General features: G+C 43.0%; 1 long non-coding RNA gene across 19 annotated transcripts in view; it reads left to right on the top strand.

The window, feature by feature from the left end:
* LOC110434355 overlaps positions 12,304-23,994 on the top strand; it is a 28,556-nt gene continuing 16,865 nt past the window's right edge. For 10 of the 19 annotated variants that reach the window (XR_002451793.1, XR_002451790.1, XR_002451791.1 and 7 more), the window contains exons 1-11: positions 12,536-12,784; positions 12,869-12,921; positions 13,396-13,644; positions 15,096-15,316; positions 15,409-15,491; positions 16,868-18,140; positions 18,568-18,920; positions 19,008-19,284; positions 20,960-21,331; positions 22,232-23,471; positions 23,595-23,740. This is a non-coding gene — a long non-coding RNA (uncharacterized LOC110434355). The other 9 variants (XR_002451786.1, XR_002451789.1, XR_002451788.1 and 6 more) reach the window with 9 other exon arrangements.

The raw sequence follows: 23,994 nt of genomic DNA, 5'->3' as shown, positions 1-23,994 counted from the left end.
CATGTGAACCCACGGGGCGCCGCAATCCAATTGCGGCCGGCTCGTGCCGGGCACCACACATATTCTATCGTAGTAACGTGGCATCACGGACCGTCTGCGCGGCTGGTGGCGGGGAGGAACAGCAGTTAATGTGACGACAGGACTTTGCCTGCATCCGGCACCCATTTCCAATGCATTTTATCGTGTCGCGAGGAGCTAGAACCTGGGCTAGCGAGAAAGTCCAAGTTTTGGTCGTTCGCCGGTGGTGTCGTTACCACGTCGTCATTCACGTCCAGGTCCAGTACAGCTCTGTCGCTGACCGTAATAACCAGCTTAGGCCTGTTTAGTTCACCCAAAAACTAAAATTTTTTTAAGATTTTTTGTCACATCGAATCTTTCGGCACATGCATTAAACATTAAATATATATAAAAATAAAAACTAATTACACAGTTTACTTGTAAATCACGAGACGAATTTTCTGATCATAGTTAGTTCATAATTGGACAATATTTGACACAAACAAACGAAAGTGCTACAGTAGTGAAATCCAAAATCTTTTCGCATCTAAACAAAGCCTTATTAGTAGTAACCTGGATGGATCGTCGACATGGATCGTACTGGGATACGTTGACATATTGCTACATCAGAGATTCACACGTACGTATATATGGCTTCCATGGACCATGGTTACCTTCGTTGTTGTGCAGTTGTGGAGTCAGGATTGCCACGGCGGAATCGAACGCATGGGGGAGGAAGTCCGCTTGGCTTTTACGGTCACGGTACGGCTGGAAATCAGAGGCGAAACAGTGACTCGTAGCTAGTAGCTACTGTGTTCCAAGGTTCGGTACTACTCGTAGCTATACATCATCGGTACCTAGCGCCCACTTGCAGAAGACCCGTGAAAAAAAAGTATGGACTGGAACACTTTGCTTGTGCTACGGTCATCGTTGTAGTTATTGCTGCTATCTTTAAGCTCACATGAGAGCACGTTGAACTGAGCTATACAAATTGTTTTGTACTTTCCTTTTATTCCTATACGATAAAATAACCTGCATTTTTCTTTCTTATTTTTTCTCACAATAGTATTATCCTAACCGCCGTTTAACCCATATTTGGGACAAAACGGGTGTTTAAACGAGAAATAGTCCTTTAAACAATTAAAATAACTAATTAAACAGAAATAGTATACCTTAAACAGTGTGCAAAACATGCTAAACAACCATTAGGCCAATAGAGACTTGCATAGACTTCTTATATGTATCCACCACTACATAGGTTCTCATGTCGCCATACTTTTGTTGCTTATATAAAGTCAAACTCTCCTCTATCTCCTATATTCTTCTCTTCCATGTCAGCAAAAGCCATATATCTAGAAATAATTTTACTCCTTTGCAGGCGATTGTTAACTTGCATAACGATTAGTCACTCGTGCTTGTGCCCACACCCAACACAATGTTAGTCTTCCCCATGATGGCGCGGACGCCGCCTCTTTCTTCTCTAACTCTGGCGGGCTTAGAAGAGAAGAGCTTTGAGGGAGGAAAGTCGACCAAACAGTGAGGATGACGGCAAAGCGGCTTAGAAGAGGAGCTTTGAGGGAGGAAACTCAACCAGACAGTGAGAACGGCAGCAGAGCGGCTTAGAGGTCCTTGCGGCTGTTGCGACAGTCAAACCTGATTGGGTCGGTGGAGCTATATAGTCAGAGCTCGTCACAATAGGAGGGGGATGGAAAAAAAGACGACTATCATGGCACGCTAGAGTTATGGTGGACCTCTACAGCCACTAGGGTGGTGTGAGCAGCAGAGAGGTTGAACAATACTAAATGAAAAATCAATATACCAGTCTGTTGATGTGGAGACAGATCCATTTAGAAATGTTAGAATGTTTTATAATCTTAAAATGAGTAATAAATATAATTTCGTAAACTGTCTACACAAATTTATTCTAGCTTATATTATCTAAGGTCCTATTTAGTCTCCCATCCAAAAGCTTTACACTCATCCATCGATTTTTTGGACACACCCATGGAGCACTAAATGGAGACAAAAAACTAATTACACAATTTGGTTGTAAATCGCGAGATGATTCTTTTAAGCCTAATTAGTCCATGATTAGTTATAATTGCTTATGATAACCCACATGTATTAATGATGAATTAATTAGGTTTAATAATTATGTAATTTATTTTTTTTATTACTCCCTCCATCCATTTATCGGAGTCATTTTATGGTTGTGCGCAGTGATCAAGGAGAAATTAATTTGCCCAGTAAAAGGTGCTGCACTAGACGGTTGAATTAATTAGACTAGTGAGAGGAGCTTAGATGACTTCGATAAATAGATGGAGAGACTAGTATCACATTCCGTGTGACATATAAAAAGTTTTTTTCCTGAAACAGGCCAAAAATGATTCGGTGGTTCCTTGGATCTGCGCCGCGGAGAGGGAAAAAAAAAAACTTTGTTCGCCGTGCAGTTCACGAAAGTTGGCCCTGACACGCGTCGTCCTCCTTCGCCGAGCAAGGCCTAGTGGATTCCACGTGAAGCGCATGGTCCCGCCCAGGCTTCCCCTCCACTCCCGCCTCTCCGGTCCGGGTCGCCGCCGTCCGCCGAGCACTGAGCAGTGAGCACCCGGCGCAGACCGACGTGTCGAACTACGGGAGAGCAAGGCGCGCGACACCACTGACAGGGCAGAGGAACAAGTTGAAACGGAGTCGCGGCGCCGATCCCCAGCACAGCGCAGCAGGTCGGTTTCGCCGCGGGCCCTATCGTTTTGACGCCGCCACATCGACCTCAAAAAGTTGTGGGCGGCGTCGGCGCTGGACCTTGACCGCGGGCGCCGGAACCATCATGACTTTTCTGCCCTCGCTCTCAGTCAACCAGCCAGCCAGCCAAGCCATCGTGACCTCTCCGCACTCCGCTCCCGCCCCACTTTCGCATCATCGCTTGCGTCGTCGTCCCCGGTCGTGGCGCGCGGCTTGGATTCGTCGTCCATGTATTACGGTATCGTGTCCGTATCCAGCTGGTACGCGGTACACCGATGCTGGATGGTGGTCGCATGGAGATGCCGATGACGATGATGGAGAATTGGAGATGGACCCCGCGGATGACGGTGGTAATGGTAGTATTATTAGTATTGGGACACCATGGCATGATGACTGATGAATTATTTACGGTCTATTTGCGCTGGGATTCAAGGAACGATCACGCGATCAGTCGGCACACCAACTACCGTTGATGACGACGACGTGTAACAAGCTTGTCACGTTGTATGCAGTTACAGCAAGTTAAAAGTGTGGTGCTATAGAGCGGATTCAAAAAAAACTCTCTTTATCCTTTCTTATTGATTGTGATAGAGATTTGACGAAAAATATTTTATATCTCTAAATATAAATATTTTTTTATTTCTGCGCCCCTAGTAAAAGAACACATGTGCATGGGGTGAAGAAGGGGTGTAGACGCCGGTGCGAGCAAATAGTGTTGAGGTAAGTGGTTGGGGAGAGAGTTATTCTATGATTAAAATTATGGCAACTGGGTCTATCATTTTTGGACTACGTGTTGCAGCTAAGCCATTGATGGATTAATCTATTATTAAGACACCCTCACCAACACACTAATGTTAATCTATGAGAGATACACATCTTCTTATCTACTAATGCGATTGTTTGAGGGTGTCTTAGGCAACCCACCACATTACATTCATGCCTCCACCATGACACCTCCCTCTCATGTTGTCATCATTTCAACGTGACACCCCTTCTTTAACTGGCGACCGCACTCCTCATCCACCGCATTACTGGTCATGGTTCTATGTGATCCTAGATGTGGTAGACATGGTTAGTCAGATCAATCACAGTCAAAACTGAATTTAAATGCTTGAAGACTAAAGTCCTTGGTCTGAGAAATCTTAATAACATGTCGTTACTCAACTGAAGAATTGAACTAATTGGTTTGGTCTAACCAAATGCCCACCTCTAGTGGGAGGTTGTGCTACCGGCTCTTGCCAGCCGCACCAGTAGCTAATTCTTTCTTTTTCTTTGGTTCCCTTGTCTTTCTAGCCTGCAACGTAGAGATTAGCTGCCATGTCCTTGTAGAGGGTGTCTTAGGCGTAATATAGTTGATAGGAACAAAGTTACTCTCTATTCAAAAAAAGTACAATTCTAAATTTAGTTAAGAGAAGTTATTTTAGATTGTCTAAGCTTATAGAAAATAGTATCAACACATACGAGTCCAAATAGATATATACTATATATGTAAAATAGTATATCCGACGATGAATAATATAATACATATTTATTTTTTTTTCATAAAATGCTTGTGAAACTGAATACATATTTATTTTAAGGACGAAGTAAGCAGCAGAGAGAGAGAGCCATGTATACCATTGCGAGCACAAAATTATGCTAACATACTTACGTACACGTACTAGTGTTCACCTCGGTTTCAATTCGTTGCGCGATTAGCTGGTCACCACAGGAGAACGTACGGGGCCACACCACCAATGCCTGTGAGGCTTTGACATGACATGATGCATGAGTTTGGCGCTCCGATCCATTGTTCTGACTCCAAAAAAAAAAAAACCAACGGGTTGACTTGGAAACGAGATGCCGCTCGTCGCAGCAGCTCCACAGCTAGCCAAATACCACGACTCGGACTCGCCAGAAAAAAACGCTATAGCTCGCGAGGAGAACGGAAAACCGATATGTATTCCTCGTTCGGTATATGCATGCTTGCGTTGACCACGTACGTACGTAAACCGTGTGTGTCCCAACTCACAAAAGGCTTAATTATTCTAATCCCGATTCCGATCCCGTTGCCAGGCGTGTGTGCGTGCATGGACAACTTGCAACATGGAAAAGTAGTAGTCCTAGTCGTCGTCGATCGTCGTCGGTCCTCCTACGACGCTTCATCTACCATATATCACCTCAAGTCAACGGTGCACGCCGAGGCGTACCGGCCGGACGACGAAACGGATCGATCGGGAGGAGACGACCAGGCGAAGCAAGGAAAAGTCGTCGGGGCATGCATGCACCGCCGACCGGCCACCGTACGTGCGAGTGAGTCCAAGCGTTGAGCTGAGCCGAGCGCCGTGGACGTTGGCCCGGCTACTCGCGCTCGCGCGGATCCGTGTTCCCACACGCCCACTACTTTTGTGTTTAATTTAGTGCACGTGCATAACGTGCCGAGCTAGATTTTATAGGTTCCGGACAGGGCAAAAGCAGGAGCCAAATTGGCGATTCACCTCCACCAACTCTGACCTCGCTCGTCCCATAGATCCAACATCTTGAGTTGTTTTTATTATTACAAGGTTACTGTAGACCAAATATGGCTATGAACTCCTAAACAATGATTGATATTAGACACATAAAAATATCAACATTTCTCTTGCGTTTAGCAAATATTGGTTGTTTATAGACTTAGATCTCACTTCAAGACTTACCATATATAGATCTTGTGTATCATGGTGCAGCACTAAGACAGGACTAAGAGTGTTTGGTTTGAGAAACGAGATGATCCATCATTTTCTCACTCCTCACCTTTTGTATTTGGTTTGGGGAATGAGATGAGTTTGATTCATCGCCACCTCATTCCACATAAGCTAATAATTAGTATATGCATGAGGATTGAGGAATATGTTGATTCCACCTAAATTCATGGAATGAATGCATGATGCATCACCTCATGAATCATGGAATCACTCTAGAAACCAAACAAATTATAAATATAACCGTTTATATCATCGTAGTAATTAAGAATGTAGTGCGCTACCAAAAAATTCTTACTTTTTTATAAACTACAAAAGGTGAGCTTAAACTTAACTTGAGTAGAAAGGTTGTAGCAATTAATAATAACAAATCATGATAGATAAGACATGTGTTATAAGAGTGTTGGTAATTTTTAATGCATGATGCAATAAGACTAGGTGGCAGAGACACTGCCGGTTGGGAGGTTGTTTAGCAAATATTGGTTGGGAGGTGGCAGAGACACCTGCACATCATCTCAAAAGGCTGAAGGACCATTTCAAAGTCAACAGAAATTTGTGTAAACATGCGGCTTAGTGTGTGTTCTAGCTTTTGGGTTACGTGAAGCGTGAAACCATCTTGATGCGGGATGTTGTTACAATCTGCGAGACCATAGATACCGAGTGCGGAAGTGGAGCTTGAGGCCGAATAGCCATGTGGTCGTGTTGGGGCCGGCCCAAGAGAGTTGGGAGTTGGGAGGAGCTAAGAGGAATGTCCAAACGACGTTGAAGATGAACCAATAGAATGCGCACATAGCCAAGTTAGAACAAAAAGATTCCCAATAAAGACCCAAGTGGACAGCCTATTGATGGTACTACTAAGGTCAGTCTCAATGGCACATTTCAATACACTGTTTCCAAAACAAATCTGCTGACAGAGCATTAATGAAACGAACAATGAAACAACATCCACAATGCATGAGTTTCACCTTGATGTTTCCTAGGCTGGGCAAAACATTTAATTACTGCAAAATGATTGGATCACATGCAAGATGGTGAAACGACGCCTACTTCCTTCTCTTTCCTCTTTGTTTCATACAAAAGGTGCAGTTTTGCTGACATGACGCTCTAATAAATGTGCATGACATCCTGGTGAAACTCTCACTGAGACTGGTCTAATAGTGTATTCTCTTGAGGGACAATTTGATAGCCGCCACCACGACCAAGCCAGCCAGCAATATCTCAAATTCTCAATTCCGTCATCCACACCTGGAGTATCTATCCATCCATCCACTCGCACAAACAAAACGGCTGGCCGGTGGCGGCCGGTCAGCCAGTCAGTCTCCGGTCTTCGTCTTCACCACTCGACTGCAATGCAATGCGGCTGGCCAATGAATGACCAGATTATTAGACGTACATTTAGGGCCACGCCGTCGCAGTAAACTACAAGTAGTAGTAGTAGTAGTCAATGACTCGGAACGCGTCACGTCTTTCACCAGCCTACTACTGCTGCTGCCAGTGCCTCATTAGCCTCAAAACTCAAAAGGTCGTTAGTGCTGCTGATGCACGCTTCCTTTGGGTTTTGGAGGCCTGCTTTTGCTCGACGAAACACGGTCCGATCCGGAAGGGAAGGATGGTGATGGCTGATGAGCCGGCCGGGCGGGCAGGGGATGGAAGACGGGTGGAAGCAGCATCAGCCTGCGGCGCACGCGTATCCACCGGACCGACGAACCACGGGGTCCACTCTGGTGCATGCATGGGCATGGCGGCACGCCGGCATCTGCATCTGCATGCGGATTGGCGTCGATCCCCGGGGCCCCAGCCCTGTCCCCTCCGTCCCTCCCCCTCGTGCCAATTCTGCAGGGTGAAAAGATTCGTCTCAGTTAAACTGTGTGATTAGTTTTTATTTTTGTCTATATTTAATTCTTCATGCATGTGCCGTAAGATTCGATGTGACACGGAATTTTGAAAACTTTTTAGATTTCGAGGTGAACTAAACAAGGCCCTTGTTTAGTTCAAAAAAATTTGCAAATTTTTTCAAATTCTCCGTCATATCGAATCTTTAGACGTATGCATGAAGTATTAAATATAGACGAAAATAAAAACTAATTACACAGTTTAGTCGAAATTAACGAGACGAATCTTTTGAGTCTAGTTAGTTTACGATTGGAAAATATTTGTCAAATACAAACGAAAGTGCTACAGTGTCGATTTAAAAAAAAATTGGAACTAAACAAGTCCAAGACCGTAGTCGCATGTGCGTCGAGTGGGATGGAGGTTGGTAACGGAAGAAACCACAGGCGTTGTTGTCCGTCACCCGTGACTCCCCCGTAAAGGCCACAAAGGTCGCCTTCGATTTCCGTCCCACTGTCCCAGCCTCTGCCACCGCTGAGTCACTGTTTTTATAAAAAAAATTATAAAATAGTTAGGCCTTGTTTACTTCCACCAAAAAATTCAAAATTTTTTAAGATTATCCGTCACATCGAATCTTTAGACGCATGCATAGAGTATTAAATATAGGCAAAAATTAAAATTAATTGCACAGTTTGGTCGAAATTGACGAAACGTATCTTTTGAGCCTAGTTAGTTCATAGTTGGACAATAATTACCACAAACAAACGAAAGTGCTATAGTGTCGCGATTTTTTTTCCTTCACGAACTAAACAAGGCCTTAATGTAGCATTTTTGTTTATATTTTATAATTTTATCTAAATTTAAACTAACTAAGCTCAGAAGATTTATTTTATAAATTATAGATAAATTATGTAATTTGTTATTTTTATTTATATTTAATGCAACTGCAAGATTTAATGTGACAGAAAGATTTTTAAAAATTTTATAAAACCTTTAGGAACTAAACAGTCCGTGAACTAGAAGAAAAAAAGATTATGCTGTCTGTGAATTTTCAAAAGTACTACTGGTAGGTGGCGTGTCTCTAGTATCCAGGAGATTCCGTGCTTCATGCCTGCATCATAGACATTGTGCAATTCATATTCGCGCTTGGAAATTTTCTCCCAACTCAAGGACAAATGTTTGTTTTTCCCTCATCATGCTAGCTACCCTGATTATCCTAGATTAGTTTTGTGCATGACCTCACGACTCATACGTGATTATGATTATATGAGAGACGCAACAGACTCCCTAACCCCCCACTGCCTTTTTCTGATTCCCTTTGCGTCTGCATGCTCCAATTAATCAATTTCGCAAGTTGTTTACAACCTCGTGGTCTACCGTACATTTTTGCTTTGCAACTGCTTCTGTACTGTACTGAGCACAAATTATTGTTGGGTTTGGACCTAGAATACTCTAGCAGACATGGGAGAAGCTGTAGGCCTGTAGTATAACTAGAGGTGCATATCCACCTCCGAAATTTCAAAAATCAATTATAATAACTAAAATTATCACCATATTGGAATAAGTTTCACAAGCCTATTAGATAGGTTTCCTAGATTTAGTTATGTAGTACATAGTTGTGACATCGACACAACAATCAAAGTAGCAAATCCCTCATAAGAATTATCTACAATACGTAATAAATATCAAAGAGAGATATTGAATTAGAAGCAAGAAAGCTACAACAACCAGTATATATAGCGCGGTTGAAAAAAAGGCAAAAAGAAGAAGAATAAAAGAACACACGTAATACAATAAGTACACTGGATCCACGACGCACCTAGCGTACCGTGATAATAATGACCGGATCTAAGTTTAGAGGAAACAGAGGTTGCACGTTAGCAATAAAAAAAAAAGACAGACGACATATCAACGCCACGTTCTCTCCGGAAAGGGGTCAAGCTAACTTTTGTGTATAGAGGTGGACATGCACCAAAACAAAATTGTAAAAAATAGTGATTTTGATTAGAATTTTTCACCATATATACGGTTAGTGCATCTCCTCTAATTTACTTTAGCTTCGTCACTAATAGTAAAAGGTGGCAACTTCTCTATTGGTGCACGACATGACTCCTCCCTTCTCCAGCACGTGGAACATGTGCTTCTTTTGTAGGCATCCCATTGAGTAACCCCTCGTAATTAAATTTATGTGATTCATTCAAACTCGTTTAATATATACTCGTACGCTGCTATTAATTAAAAACGAGCCTCTAGACTAAGATTCCGCTCGACAACAAAGGATAATATAAGTTGTTGCCTTGTTGGTGCTCAACTTCTCATGTGCTTTTCACATTATTGGATTGATGCAGGCTGGTTGCTTGGTATTCCCCAGACATGATATACAAACATGATGCCGTACGTGCAGTGTGGATGGGCTGATGCCCCGAAGCTCTTTGTGAAATCCAAACCTACAAATTAAATTCGATTCTGGAATCTGGACCGGAGCTCAAACGTTTTCAACATGTACGCGGTTTTGTGCCCTCGCCGATTTTTTTTTTGTTTGAACTAACAATGGACTCCATTCCAAACGATGGTCAAGTTCGGGTGAGATGCTGCCTGTGTGGGACCCGTGATGCTGCTTGGAGCTAGAGGTCGTGGCAGGCCGCAGGGGCATGCAGAGACGATCAGGTGCGCCCGAAGTATTATTATTGCTCGAATAATTCAAGCCGCGACGACGTCCTATTGTGTGCCGTTCCTCGCAGCTTGCATCTTGATTTGATTTCCCGTACGTGTCTCGGCTCGCGTAAGGCCTTGTTTCCAAATTTTTTTTTTGCAAAATCACGGTAGCAATTTTGTTTGTATTTGATAAATATTATTCAATCATAAACTAATTAAGCTGAAAAGATTTATCTCACAAATTATATGTAATATGTATAATTAATTATTTTTTATTTATATTTAATGCTACATGCATATATCGTAAGATTTTATGCGACGAAAAATCTAAAAAAATTTGCAAGATTTTTTGAAACTAAACAAGGCCTAAAGCCCTAAGGCCTTGTTTAGATGTGAAATTTTTTTGGATTTCGCTACTGTAGCACTTTCTTTTGTTTGTGTTAAATATTGTTCAATCGTAGATTAACTAGGGTCAAAAGATTCGTCTCGTTATTTACAGTCAAACTATATGATTAGTTTTTGTTTTCGTTTATATTTAATACTTTATGCATATGCCGTAAGATTCGATGTGACAGGTAATCTTGAAAACTTTTTAGATTTCGAGGTGAACTAAATAAGGCCTAAATAAAAGAACGATGACAACCGATTAGCCGAAATGAGCTGGGGCTTCGTCAGCTGCACGTGGGACATGTCGACGTCGGCACCAGCAGTACGTCGATCGTGCAGGTCAAGACTACTACTACCGCAACTGTTGCTTACGTAAGTGTGTGCGTCAGTGCGTGAGCGTGGTCCGGGCACTCGAGCGACTCCATCGGCGCGGGCAGCTCGGTCGCGGCCAGAAAAACGCCATCGAGACGATCGACGCGCGCACGCGGGTTCCATTTGCTTGCATGCAAATGCAATGCATCAGTCCGTGCGTGTCGGCACGGACATGGCGCGCAGAGAGTCCACGCGACCCGGCCGGGCCCCGCGCCGACGCAGACGACGACGCGATAGACGGCGTCGTCCCTGTCCCCTGCAAGAATCCCACGAACGACGACGCGCTGCATCTGCATGCATGCCCCCAGCCCGTGGCTTTTGCTCGCGCTGCCGGGCTGGCGTGTCTTCGTTCTAAAACACACACACACACACACACAGACAGACACTTCCACTTCTGGTTCCGTTTCGGCATGCCCGTCCTCCCGTCCCTCTTCCCCTGCATCTGCATGCATGCGCATGATGATGCGGCCTCCGATGTGTACACGACAGCAACACAGACAGGGCCGTTCTCGCTCATCAATTAACGAGTATGCATGTGTGTGAACTGCTGGACGCATGCACGCACCGGTGCCGAAAAGTTTCGCACGCGACACGCAGTTGATCGATCAGGAGCAGGAGCAAGAGCCAGCAAGCGACAGTACTGAAACCCGCTCGCTCGAGTCTTATTGACGATCCGCTGCTCGCGTCGCGTGCTTGCATTGCCTACCGTTTCATGCCGCAATTATTTCTGCTTCTGTGGCTACCAGCGCTTGTGCACTTTCGGTGTCCATCGAGATTGTCCTATTCGTTTGGACTTTGCACGACCTTACCTGACTGGTTGTGGCCCAACACGTGTACCCCGTGCATCGCTCGGCCCGTCCGCGCAGCATGTACATACAGTGCACGCACCGGCGCGCTGTCGTCCGCTGGACGCCCTGAGGCTCTGTTTAGTTGTAAAAACTTTTTTGATTTTGTTAGTGTAGCATTTTTGTTTTTATTTGATAAACACTATCTAATTATAAAGTAACTAGGTTTAAAAGATTTGTCTCGTTATTTACAGATAAACTGTACAATTAATTTTTATTTTTATCTATATTTAATGATCCATGTACGTGCCATAAGATTCAATGTGACGAGAAATCTTAAAAGATTTTTGTTTTTTTTTTTAACTAAATAAGGTCTGAGTATGTCCCGCTCGAGCGAGCGGGTTTCAATACGGAAACCCGCACCTCATCTTTGCTCTCCCAGTAATTTTTTTGTTTTTTGAGAAACTGCTCTCCCAGACTGTGTTCGCGGGGTAACAGGCCACGGGCGATGGCCCATATAGAGCACATGTTCGGATGGGCCAGGAGCCAGCCCAAATAAGCCGGTGGGTTCCTTCTTCTTCTGCTCCTGATGACTAGCGACTACTGTATACCAAAAAAGCCCATCTTTTACGGCCTTCTACTTTTCGTGACAGATCACTCCAGATCTGGGCCCATTATCACTGTTAAAGAGGCCGAGAGACGAACGAGCGCTCGTGAACGTGCACAGCAAGCAAAGCAACTGGCCATTCTATACGCGGGCCCAAATCCCCAGGCCTGTCTGTAAAGAAACCACGAGAACGGAACGCCCACCGGGTGCTTTGCTCTGTTCCTTTCCCTCTCTCCGCACCCTGCCCTGCTGCCGCCGTGTCGCCACTCCGCTGCTCACCGCCCTCGTCGCGCGAGGACAAAAAAAAAAAAAAAAGCCTCCAGCCGGCGCGCACCGCTCACCGACCACCGCCGATCCAAAAGTTTCGAACCCCAGAAGCTACGCTCCCCTCTGCGGGGGGCTCCACCTCCGTTCGCCCCTACCTCCCGCTCTCCAGGTCGAGAACTCCCCAAATTCCCAGTACCCTTCATTACTTTAACATCCCGGTTGCTTGCTACGCTTGTCTCGATCGGATCACCTGCTGCAGTGGGCAGTGGGTTCAAATTCGTTCGGTTTGGGATGCTCGTTCTGATCGCTGCGATTTCTCCTTATTTGGTGGTAGTCCTGCGGCAGAAATTTAGCCACCGTGGCGTTGTAGGAAGGAACTTGGCGAGTTAGTGTTTGTTTCTGATTGGGCTTGCGGGAGGAATCAGGTCCACCGCTCTCTCCGTGATAAGCGTCGCTGATACTTTGCGTCAATCTCCAAATTCATTCAGAGGTTTGGATTTCGTTTTCAGGTCGATGCTTCTCTGTCTCGGTTCGATCCAAACCTCCTGATTGAATGGGCAAGGTATATCCATCTGAATTGCATACGCTACTTCCCTTTTGCACTTGGTAGTAATCACGCATTTTTATCTCTGTGGGCAGTGAGATTATGCATACTGTGCGCTGTAGATTCGTGGAGTTTAATATCAATGTCAAATGACTGGGTCTGACAATTAAATTTTTACTGCTTCCTAAATGTAACAGTTGTCTCGATGAACCTCTAGTCCTCTACTGTACATTACTTACCCTATTTTTGGTTTATGTCCCTGAACCTGCTCATATGTGGTGGTTAGTTGTTATAATTAGTTATCATTGGTAGGCTGTCATTTTTTTTACCGAAATTGTTAAATCCATACCAACCCAAAATGGACACTTATGTCACAAATCGCTAAAAACGGAGTATTTCTTTTTTTTTTGTTTTAGAAAACAACCAAACTCAATGTCTTTACTTTCTCTCCATTATATTAAGTAAAGACTGAGGAATAGAGAGGGTATGCAGGTATTTATTTGGAGGATGCCAACTTGAGAAGAAGATGACATTGGTAGCGGGGAGAGCAATTGAGGACTTGAGGCTGGAATGGAACTTGAGAAGAAGTAGGGGGGCGTTCGTCCCCATTTCCATCTGCAGTTCAATCAGAGACTGAGCTTTATGGTTTAAGGCTTTATGTTCCGGCATCATACCAAGGGAAAACAGATGTGCATGTGCAATTTTGGCATTATTCCTAGGAAGAGGGAGCATGTGGCCAAGGTACTGAAATCAATCTTCGCCCAATGTTTCTACCTGCCTTACAAATTCTCCTGATCCATGTGTATTATATTCAGTTCTGTCCGTGTCATTGTTTTATCTTGATCTTGTAGTATTTTTGTACTCATTTCGCTTGTCTGAAAAGCCATAGTTTTGTACTCATTTCTGTTGTTGTATAACTATACTCATCGTAAAAGATGACAAACCTTTAGGTTCCACATTGCCTGACAACCTGGCAGTTACTTATTGCTGCTAATATGACCAGGTAATCGCGTGCAACATGAATTGATGCTATAACATGCATAGTGTGATGGTAATACCAAACTATGGCTTTGTACGCATTAAAAATGGCTTTGTAACATGCTGCCAGCCGCTTGAAGTATGCCCTCTGGTGCAAGCCCATGCTTATATAAAGCCGATAAAAGTGTTTAGCTGAAACTGATCATATGATGGTTAGGAAGATAAAAGGAGGTTTTGTCAGTTGATTGACTCCTGGATTGCTGATCCCTAAGAATGGCGTTTGGTGTGCTGGAATAGGTGGTCCCTTGTTTGTGTTAACTGGACATAATCAGTGAATTATCCACCTAAATAGTTATGCTGATCTTTCGGAAACAAAGTATCAACTCCAAAATAAATAAAAAAATGGCGATCACATACTGACAGTTATATGATTGTGCTTGGCTGCTTGCAATTGTACAACTGGGAAAGGTTAACTCGCTGAAAATTTAGAACTGTAGACCATCAAATGAAGGATGGCAGTTTGGCAATACCGTACCATTCCACCATGTGTCCCCTGTACTAGATTCTAGACGAGTCTTACAAGTTACAACTGTTGATGTAATGACCACAACTGAGGCGAATCATTTCCACGAGCTGATAGTACAGCTGTTAACTGAAAACAACTTTACTTGAAAGCAGACATCGTGCATAAATTTGTTCTGTGCAAGTCAACATGACTGTAGGGATGCTCAACTGCTATATTACAGTGCTCAGTAGAAGTTTCATGACAAATTGTTACTTGGCCTTATAGTAGCAATAAAGTTGATTTGTCCTCGCGGGTAACAATTCAATCGCAGGTTCATAACAGTCCACTTCTGTCCCATTTCACAATGGAGTTTCTTCAATATCAGACTAGCACTGCGTGTGTAGTCTGACCAGTTTTGTCACTCTCCTGTGAGGCCACCACGGTGCCCAAAGTTTGCTCATGTAAATTGCTAGTGCTCCATTCCAGCACCAGAATGCAACAGCTGGCCCAAGTCATAGAATCATGGGTGGGATGGACCGAGTGTATGTGTAGGCCCCATGAGAAATTATTGTGGGACAATCCAACTTGACTTTGACCACTTGTCTGTCAAATGGTGCAAAGTCTGTGGGGCGCTTACCACAGTCTTTATGCAATATTTTTCTCGACCTTATATCATGGATTGCTGGTGACTGGCGAGTGTTCTTTGCAGGCTCTTGCCAGTGGTCCTAGTTTATTATAGACGGCAGTTCAGTGTCAAAAAGTTGGCTTCTTAGTGGAAGGAGAAGAAGTGTCATCTGCCAACAAATTTTCTCCGGGGAAAAAAATAAGAATCAAAACAAAAAAGCAGCTTCGGTAGGACATCAAGGTGATTGGTTAACCAATGCTCGTATTTCAGCATCACTGATCCTATTTTGCTTCCAGACTTGACTGGTGTGTGGCAACCAAATTCAACTTACTGGCCATTGGATGCAACATGTTTCTTTGTTCCCTTATCTGTTAATTTGCTTTCTTGACAATGACAGGAGAAAGAGTTGTCATGGCACGCCCAATGGTAGCTTTGGATCTATTCTCTTCTGAAAAGGAAACCACATAGGTGTCAAGGCATGTATGGGTTACTATTCTATCCGAATTCAGCTTCAGTTGTCACCTAGAGCTCTTGAAATAACACAGTTTTCTTCTTAGATAGCATGAGAGGACTTACAACTGATCCAGTGTTCTCTTGGCTAGTGATTGGTCGTGCATCACCTTCCCAGCTTGTCTATCTAATGCATTGCTGGTCTTGATTATATTGCACACATCTGCACCACCTTTACACTCAACAGGATATATGATGTCGATGCACCCACCAAGTAGGTGTCAACGTCACGAGGAAACTACATCTGTACCACCTTATAGGAAAATGCAGTTAGTCTGTATTCTTAAAGCTCATCAAGACATAAAAGAAGATAGTTGCATTGTAAGCCACTGGGGATAAAATTGGAGTGATCTGCAAACTCTGAGGATGCAGCATGCTGCAATGGGCCTTAGAAACTATCTCCTGGTTCTCAAAAGGAGAAATGAAAGGGAATAGAAAAAGATAAAAGAAAAGAAAGAAAGAAACTGGATTCTGCACATGTGATTAAAGATGTTTCTAAAGCTCAAGCACGAGATAACTGCATCACTATTCTAAAATCTAAACAGTGCTATCTCCACTGATGAAACTACTTATTATGGAGATAGTGATTCTTTTCTCAAGAAATTGGGTTTCATGACATGTGATTTTCATCTGTACAGCTTGTATTTTCTTCTTTTCCACTTAGAGCTGTTGGTTTAATTTAGAATACTCCCAAGTCTTTTGAACTGCAGCTCCTTGCTTCTAGCTGTTGGTATGATCTGCCCGTCCATGTCGTGTACTGGCTGCCAATGAATAAATTTTGAGCGAACACAGTACATATAGTAGCAGAAAATGTTTAAAATCTCCTACGGAATCATTTGTTTTAAGAACATTCAACGGATTCCCCTGTGTTCTAATGAGCACAAAGCTGTGTTAAGGCTCCCCATTTTTTGGTGTCTTTGATAGTTCTACCCAGTAATCCGACTTTGTTAAGCTTCATGGCCCCGTTAAACTGTTGCAAATTTGCGGCTATGTTTGAATATTGGTTGTATTATATATTTATATATATGATAGTTTGTAGGCTACTTTGCCACAGCTCTGTTTTCAAATGATAATTAAGAAAGGCCATGTCATTATCCTAACTGATTGGATTCTGATGTATTTTTAGAATAGTTTTCTATGAATTTTTGAGGAGTTTTTCTATGAAAAAATGGATTGCTTAGATATATGCAAAGGTTTTGAGAAGATTTGATGGTAACAAGTTTCAACTACATTTTTTTCTTTGAATATTAGGATCGGTGTATATTTTTTTTAAAAAGGTGTATAATTCTTTAGAGATCTGGTAAAAAAATGGGAAGTTTAACCAATTTGTTTTTTTTTCCTTGCAGGTTGCTTTGATCTGAAGCTATGCGGATTCAAACATGGGAACTCCAAAGTATTTATTACTTGAGCTTCCTATTTGGTTGTTAGTATTTTAACCTCTTCCTTTATCTAACAATATAAGTGATTATTGCCTGCTCATTTTGATCTAGTTAAATCTAGCAATTCAACACTTGGATGTACAGTAGGTATCATGTGTTGGTCAATGGTGAAATTTATTTTGTGAGCTGTTTGTGCAACGGCCTCTATCTGTGCACCTAGGTATGTAATAATCAAACTAACTTGAATTGCTAAAAAGCGGTAGCGCAACAAGCAGTTCTTTTTTCCTAACTTCTTCGAAGAAAGTGAACTTTTAAGCTCTCTCTCTCTCTCTCTCTCTCTCTGAATCTCTATGTGCATGCTCACGCGTGCGCGGAATATGAAGAGAGCTTTCCTTGGATGATTAATTATTCAAGAATTTACAGTTGCCGCAGAAAAATCTTTCTATGGTGGGAAATAATTTGTGGCCTTCCGAAAACAAGTAGTAATGCAGGACTCTGAAAATTCCATGCAACATAGCAGTCAAAACTAGAATATACTGGATTTACAGCACCCTCAGATTCATGGACCATGGGTGTACATTTTAGAGCTGTAAGGATACCAGATCTCATCCGCATCCTACAAGCGCGGTAAATATTAGATAAGATATGATCCTAGTAACTGAGATTATTGGTCAATATCATTTATAACTAGGCTCATTCAGGACAAACGTAATCTATGTACCATCCAAATCACTGCTGAATACAATTTGTTATACAGAAAAGTGTACTCTATTGTCGGACATGTACGATATTACCTAGTACTCCATGCTTGTTAATAAGCAAAACCTTAAACTTTAGTCAGATGGAATCTTGAGGCAGTAGTTGTGTTTAATGTAACATGGAAACACAACCCGTACTTTTTATTTTAAAAAAAACAAGAGCAAATGAAACTGTCCGAGGTTAAACAGAACAGTACAATTTGAACTGCAGGGAGAGACTAGCTAGCTAACTTCTGAAGAAGCGTATTCATGCGAGTTTCTGAGGTTTAAGCATTTTAAATTGAATCTGTCGGATTCTTTTGTCTCCTAATTGCCTTGATCTTTTGTTTCCTAATTGCCTTGAGATGTCCATATCAATCTATTGTGGGAATCTTGGATGGACTCTCTCCCTTCAAAGCATATGAAATCTGATGCTCCATGATTGCTTGGGCATGGATCACGGTGTCGACAGTGATAGCCTGAAAGGACGTCCACAGCAGGAGGTATGAACAGGCCATGGCCTTGTTTTAGTTCCGAACTGTAGCATTTTCATTTGTTTGTGGTAAATATTGTCCAATCATAGACTAATTAGGGTCAAAAGATTCGTCTCGTGATTTACATTCAAACTGTGTGATTAGTTTTTATTTTTGTCTATATTTAATGCTTCATGTATGTGTCGTAAGATTCGATGTGACAGGGAATCTTGAAAACTTTTTGAATTTCGAGGTGAACTAAACAAGTTCCATGTGTGTGCTGCAATAATGCTCAAACAATTTGTGTTTTTATAGAAAAACAATTTGTATTCAGAGCCATAAACTGTACACCGTAGACCAATCTTTTCAACTATTAATGGGCATCTAAGAATACTCCTAGTATGAACCCAGATGTGGGTATGAGCTGATAAAAGTACGCTGCTGATGTCATTTCCAGGGAAAGGATCAATACTCTTGGAGCTTACCCGTGGTCTGTGGAGGCGTGGAGGAGCTGATGAAATACTTGCAGATGTCATTTTCAGGAGGTGGATGTAACAAATCCCAGCACCGAAAACGTTGTACTGGTACGCGCCCACGCTACCCCATCCGTGGTGCCCAGCACAGCACCAGCAGCAATCAGCAACCAGGACCAGGCCAGAGAGGAGAGGGGAGTCTAGCTACTGGATCCAGCCTCCAAGCCTCAGGGACACCGGCCGGTTGTAGGGGCCACACCTGCGGCCACTCAGAGGCAGCCACACCACATCCATGGGGCCCGCGTGGGGAGGACCAACCATGGGTCGACACGGCCGGGTGAGAAAAAATGCCCGACATGGCCAGTTGTTAACTATTATTGCTGCTGGTCCACCTCCTCTCTCATCTCACCTCACCTCACCTCAGACGGGGATGAAAAGAAGAGAAGAGGAGAAATTCTTTCCTCTCACTGGATTCTTTTTTACTTGAAAGGGGAAGACGAGGACGCACGCCTCTCTCTGATCTCCGGCGACAGTGTCATGTGGATGCATGGTGGTGAGACGAAGTGGCAGACGCTGTGCCCGCTGCCGCATGCTATTGGAGGAGATGGCTGTATCTGTATAGGACGAAGCGAAAGGTACTGCGTTACAGTACTGGGGATGGATATGAACGTCCATCGCATAGCGACGGCTCCTTTGGTTTGGTACGATGCTAACCGTTACTACTCCTAGTAACGTCGTCTCATCTCGTCCTACAGCTAGAGCCGACTGAATAAATCTTACTGCTTTTTTTTTCCACGTTATTAGTATTGCCTATATGTTGTCGCTGAATAAATCATATCCTAAGTCAAACTTTATTAAATTTGGCCGATCTCTATTTTATACAAAGGAGTACTAAATCTATGACAACTAAAAAGTATAACATGAAAACATATTTCATGGTGTATCGAACTATGCTAATTAATTTTGTGTCAATAAATATTAGTCTTTTTTTTTGTCTATAGATTTGGGTTAAAATAAAAAAAAGTTTGACTAAATTGATTTATTCAGGATGGTCTGGAGTAGAATATAAGTGGGCAATTTGAGTAGGCGGTATTATATGTCATTAATATGTCATAATGGTTTTGCTGAGTATATTTTACCGAGATAATAAGAGAAACAAATTGTATTATAGGCAATAAGAGATATTTAATACAGGATATGATAGTTACCTTTAATAGGTTTGCATAATAAGGCTAATCAGCTACCCTATTCGAATAATACACCTTACTCCAACAAACCTAGTCAAGAGACTAAATACATATCAATAAAGTTACTATATATAGGAGTTCTGAACTCCTGATGTTGATAGCCATAAAAAACACACACTATTTGGTGACCGGTCGATGGATGCAGCCAAAATATAGTGAGGGAGGTGGGTGGAGTGTCGGACGACGAGGTCGCTGCTGGCCGGGGTGGTGGCCGTGGGGTTTAGGGGTTCTAGGTTAGGGATTTGCGGTTCTTAGGGGAGCCGGCGGCCTCAGAAGGCGGAGGAGGCCTCGGGCGGTGGCGGGGCCAACAATGGTGGTGGGTTGAGGGCATCGGGATGCTGCTGAGTGGGCAGTGGAAGACAATTAGTTAGAAAAAGCTTACGGCGATTGTGATCGGACATCCTTCCTCCTTAGATTGAGACTAGTGTAGGGCAGGGGTGGTGCGGCAGGGTGGTTAGTGGGCGACGTGGCCGACGGCGGGGGAGCTACTGGCCAGGGTGGTGGGCGAGAAAGGCGGGGGTAGGGCGGGCAGGCATGATGAAAACAATGGTGCGAGGAAGGCGATGGGGTCGCACGTTCCCGTAAAATGCGATGGGTTGCACATTAACCTCCTCCATGAAAAATAATAATTAGTTAACAATGCGGCACTGTGGCCTTGTTTAGATCTAAACTTTTTTTTGGATTTTGACACTGTAGTACTTTCGTTTTTATTTGTCAAACATTGTCCAATCATAAAGTAACTAGGCTTAAAAGATTCGTCTCGTGATTTACAGGTAAACTGTGCAATTAGTTATCTTTTTTATCTATATTTAATGTTTCATACATGTGCCGCAAGATACGATATGATGGGGAATCTTGTAAAGTTTTGGGTTTTTGGATGCATCTAAACAAGGACTATGCTGATTTGAACGAAGAATTGAACTTAGGTGAGTAGGTTTCACGGCAACGAGCCTATCAAAAAATGCAAGCATCCACATTGAGCTAGAGACTAGCCCAGATTGCGTATGTAAAGGCATGTCCCTTTGTAAAATCATTATTTTTTAGGAAATTTGTAAAATCAAGTTATGGATGCAGACTAAAGGGATTTCACGTCTAGTTTCTGTAACCCGTGTCATTTTTTTTATGACAGGAATGATTTTATTAATTCACCGTTATTATACCTAGGGGATACAATAAAAGTGAATAGATGAAGATGCAACTCCTGTGCAGTGCCATTATGCTCCTACAGGTTGACCAGCACCCCTGTTGTGCTTGCTAATCGATCGTCCAATACTCCTATGTTCTTTGTGGGTATCTCATTGATAACAATCTATAATATGTTGTTGTGTTATGACAAAAATCGTATTTATCCCACGAGATCCTAACGAAAGAGAAATGACTTAAATACATTTTTGATTGCTGTGTTTCTTAACCACGATCGTTGAGGAAATGGCAACAGCAGCCAGCCACAAGCGGAGACAATCATCATCAATGCTTGGACGTGGGACAGCTGAGGACTGAGGTGAGCTTCCTTTCTTGTTTCCAAAAAATTTTTACAAAATTTTCTAGATTTCTCGTCACATCGAATCTTGCGGCACATGCATAGAATATTAAATATAGATAAAAAAATTAATTAGTTACACCGTTTGCCTGTAGTTTGCGAGACGAATTTTTTAAGCCTAGTTAGTCTATGATTGGACAATATTTGTCAAATATAAATAAAATTGCTACAATGTCCATTTTGCCAAAAATTTTGGAACTAAACAAGGCCTTAGCTTCAGTTCTCCCATGCAGAGCGCAAGCAGTGGCTAGCAGAGCTCCGAGACAGCTGAAAGTGACCATGAAATCAAATTGATGAATAATAATCTAGAACTTGCTTCAGAGGGCTGGGGATGCCTAGCATTGGATGGTTGACCAACCAATTGTGGGTTGGCTGTGAAGGATAAAAATATTCTAGATGGACAGAAAAAACTAAATATTTTCACTAACCGTATGAGTACATCCAGGTAAAGACAGGTCAGTGCGGCGCTTTGCAGAAATTTCATTGGTTGGATAGGGAAGACCTACTGCGCCTTCATCTGCACTTAGAACTCTTATCACTCACTGCTAATAAACTATAGGCGCTGATTTAATTTAGCCGACTTCACTGACTTGCATTGTAAACTATAGTACCTCCCAAAGCCTTGTAATCTTTATATAATCTGCGTGAGCCAATTGAACGAAATGGATTGATCAGCCTCTCTCTTTACTTGGGCTAGGCATATCTGATTCTCAGGTTCCTTTGGAATGCATGATTTCTGTAGGAATCGTACATGAATTTCATATGAATGGTTTCTTTTTCAAAAAGGACGGCACAAGCTTTGTTGCTATTTGTATTCGGCAGAGGAAAATAAAAAACATATGAATCACTTCATTTTCACAGGGAAAACAGTCCAAAGAAAAATCTACTATGCTGCAAAGGAGACCTGAAAGAAAAGGAGATGGCGCATGACATATATGAACTCAACGGTATCAAAGTGACGAAATCTCGTCAGGGGTGCTAGCTGCTGTATTATCGTACTAACCTTTTTTAAAATTTTCCTGGGCTATTGGCGCCTTGTCCTCTCAATAATAAAGTAATAGTAATCCGTAAGCAAAAGGAGTGCAGTGTTAACTGTTGCTGGTTGGAACTACTACTTGGCAGGTGCAGGGCACTGCCACCAGTAGTACTAGTACTTAACCTCGCGGAGGTTGCAGCGCTGAGAGGCAAGGTACGACTACCTATCCCATCCATCTCCTCTGCTCCAAAAACCAAACAACACCGGAAGGAGAGAGACAAGGATGTCCATTTCTCTCAGCACCCCTCGTTTCAATTCCTGTACGGCGAGTGCTCACCGGATCCAAGAACAACAAAGCCCCTCTCTTTCTTGTTCTTCCTCTGGAGGGTTGGTTTGGTTTTTCCTCTTCAATTTCATGGTTTTTGCAACTTATGACCTGATTTCCAAAGGTATGTGGCTGGTTATTTGGGGAGTCACTGAATAAGGCGCTCCTGGATGTGGAGAGGCTCTTGAGAGATTGACAGAAGAGAGTGAGCACACGGCGCGACGAACGGCATAATATGTATGTCGTCCTCGCCGCGTGCTCACTTCTCTTTCTGTCAGCCTCTTCTGTTGATGGCTTATCTCCCATCTAGATCCGCTAGTCAGGGTAAAACCTTTCAGAGTTTGATTTGATTTCAATTCAATTAGACAGTTTTGATGTGGGGTTTTTTTCCTTGTATCACAAAAATTTTTGTGTGTCTTACATGTATAAGAGAAACTCATTCACAAGAGACAGAGCACGCATGCCTCTATGACTATGGCTTTTCTCCAACTTTTTTTTTTACACTGCCACTTCCTTATCTCCTAGATCTCCACACCCATGGTTTTTTCCTCTTTTATTCTGTGGTCTTTTCAGTCATGCTGGAACTGCTACCGAGGGGGCGATACGGATGCTGGTGGTAATGGAGTAGTACTGGAAGCTATAGGCCTTCTAGTACCGGAGTAAATGATTGGCGCTACTAGTTTTTGCTATCCCCAAATTTTCTGTATCAATCTCATCTTGCAGTCCTCTTCGCCTCGCCTTGGGAGCTGAAGCATGGAGATGCTGCCAGTACACTGCAACACTGAGAAGCTATCAACGGAGTAAATACGTTCGCGCACTCCTTATTAGCTTCTCTCTCTCTCGTCCCTCTCTCTCTCTCTTTCTTTCTGCTACTCCATCTGGTTTCAAGGTTTCTTTGTTCTTTCTGGGTTTTCACTTCTCAGGCAGGCGGGTGGTTGGTCATGGTGGTGGGGTTGATCAAGTTCTTGTTGGGTCAAAAATGGAGCATGAAGGAGGCAAAGAGATGAGCCATATTTGGCAAGGAAGGTGTCCTCACCTCGCCCCTGCCAGATAACAAGCTTGCATCTAGGTTAGGCCCTCTCTCTCTCTCTCTCTCTCTCTCTCTCTCTCTCTCTCTAGCCTTTGGGTCTTGCTCCCTTGCTCGTTCTAGCAACTGATTGAATCCCTTTGAAGTAAAAGGGAGCACGGCCGTATTGTTGCAGCTAGCCAGCTTTACTGATGTGGGGGGTGCATAAGTGTGTGTGTCCCGTCTGTTTGTTCGCATTCCATTTGGTCTTATATCGTTTGGAATTTTCCTTATTACTTTGTTACTTTGCTGTGATG

This window comes from Sorghum bicolor, chromosome 4, assembly GCF_000003195.3.
Source record: "Sorghum bicolor cultivar BTx623 chromosome 4, Sorghum_bicolor_NCBIv3, whole genome shotgun sequence".
Lineage (NCBI taxonomy): Eukaryota > Viridiplantae > Streptophyta > Magnoliopsida > Poales > Poaceae > Sorghum > Sorghum bicolor.
Note: the sequence above shows the minus strand (reverse complement) of the source record. Positions and strands in the feature narration are given on the sequence as shown.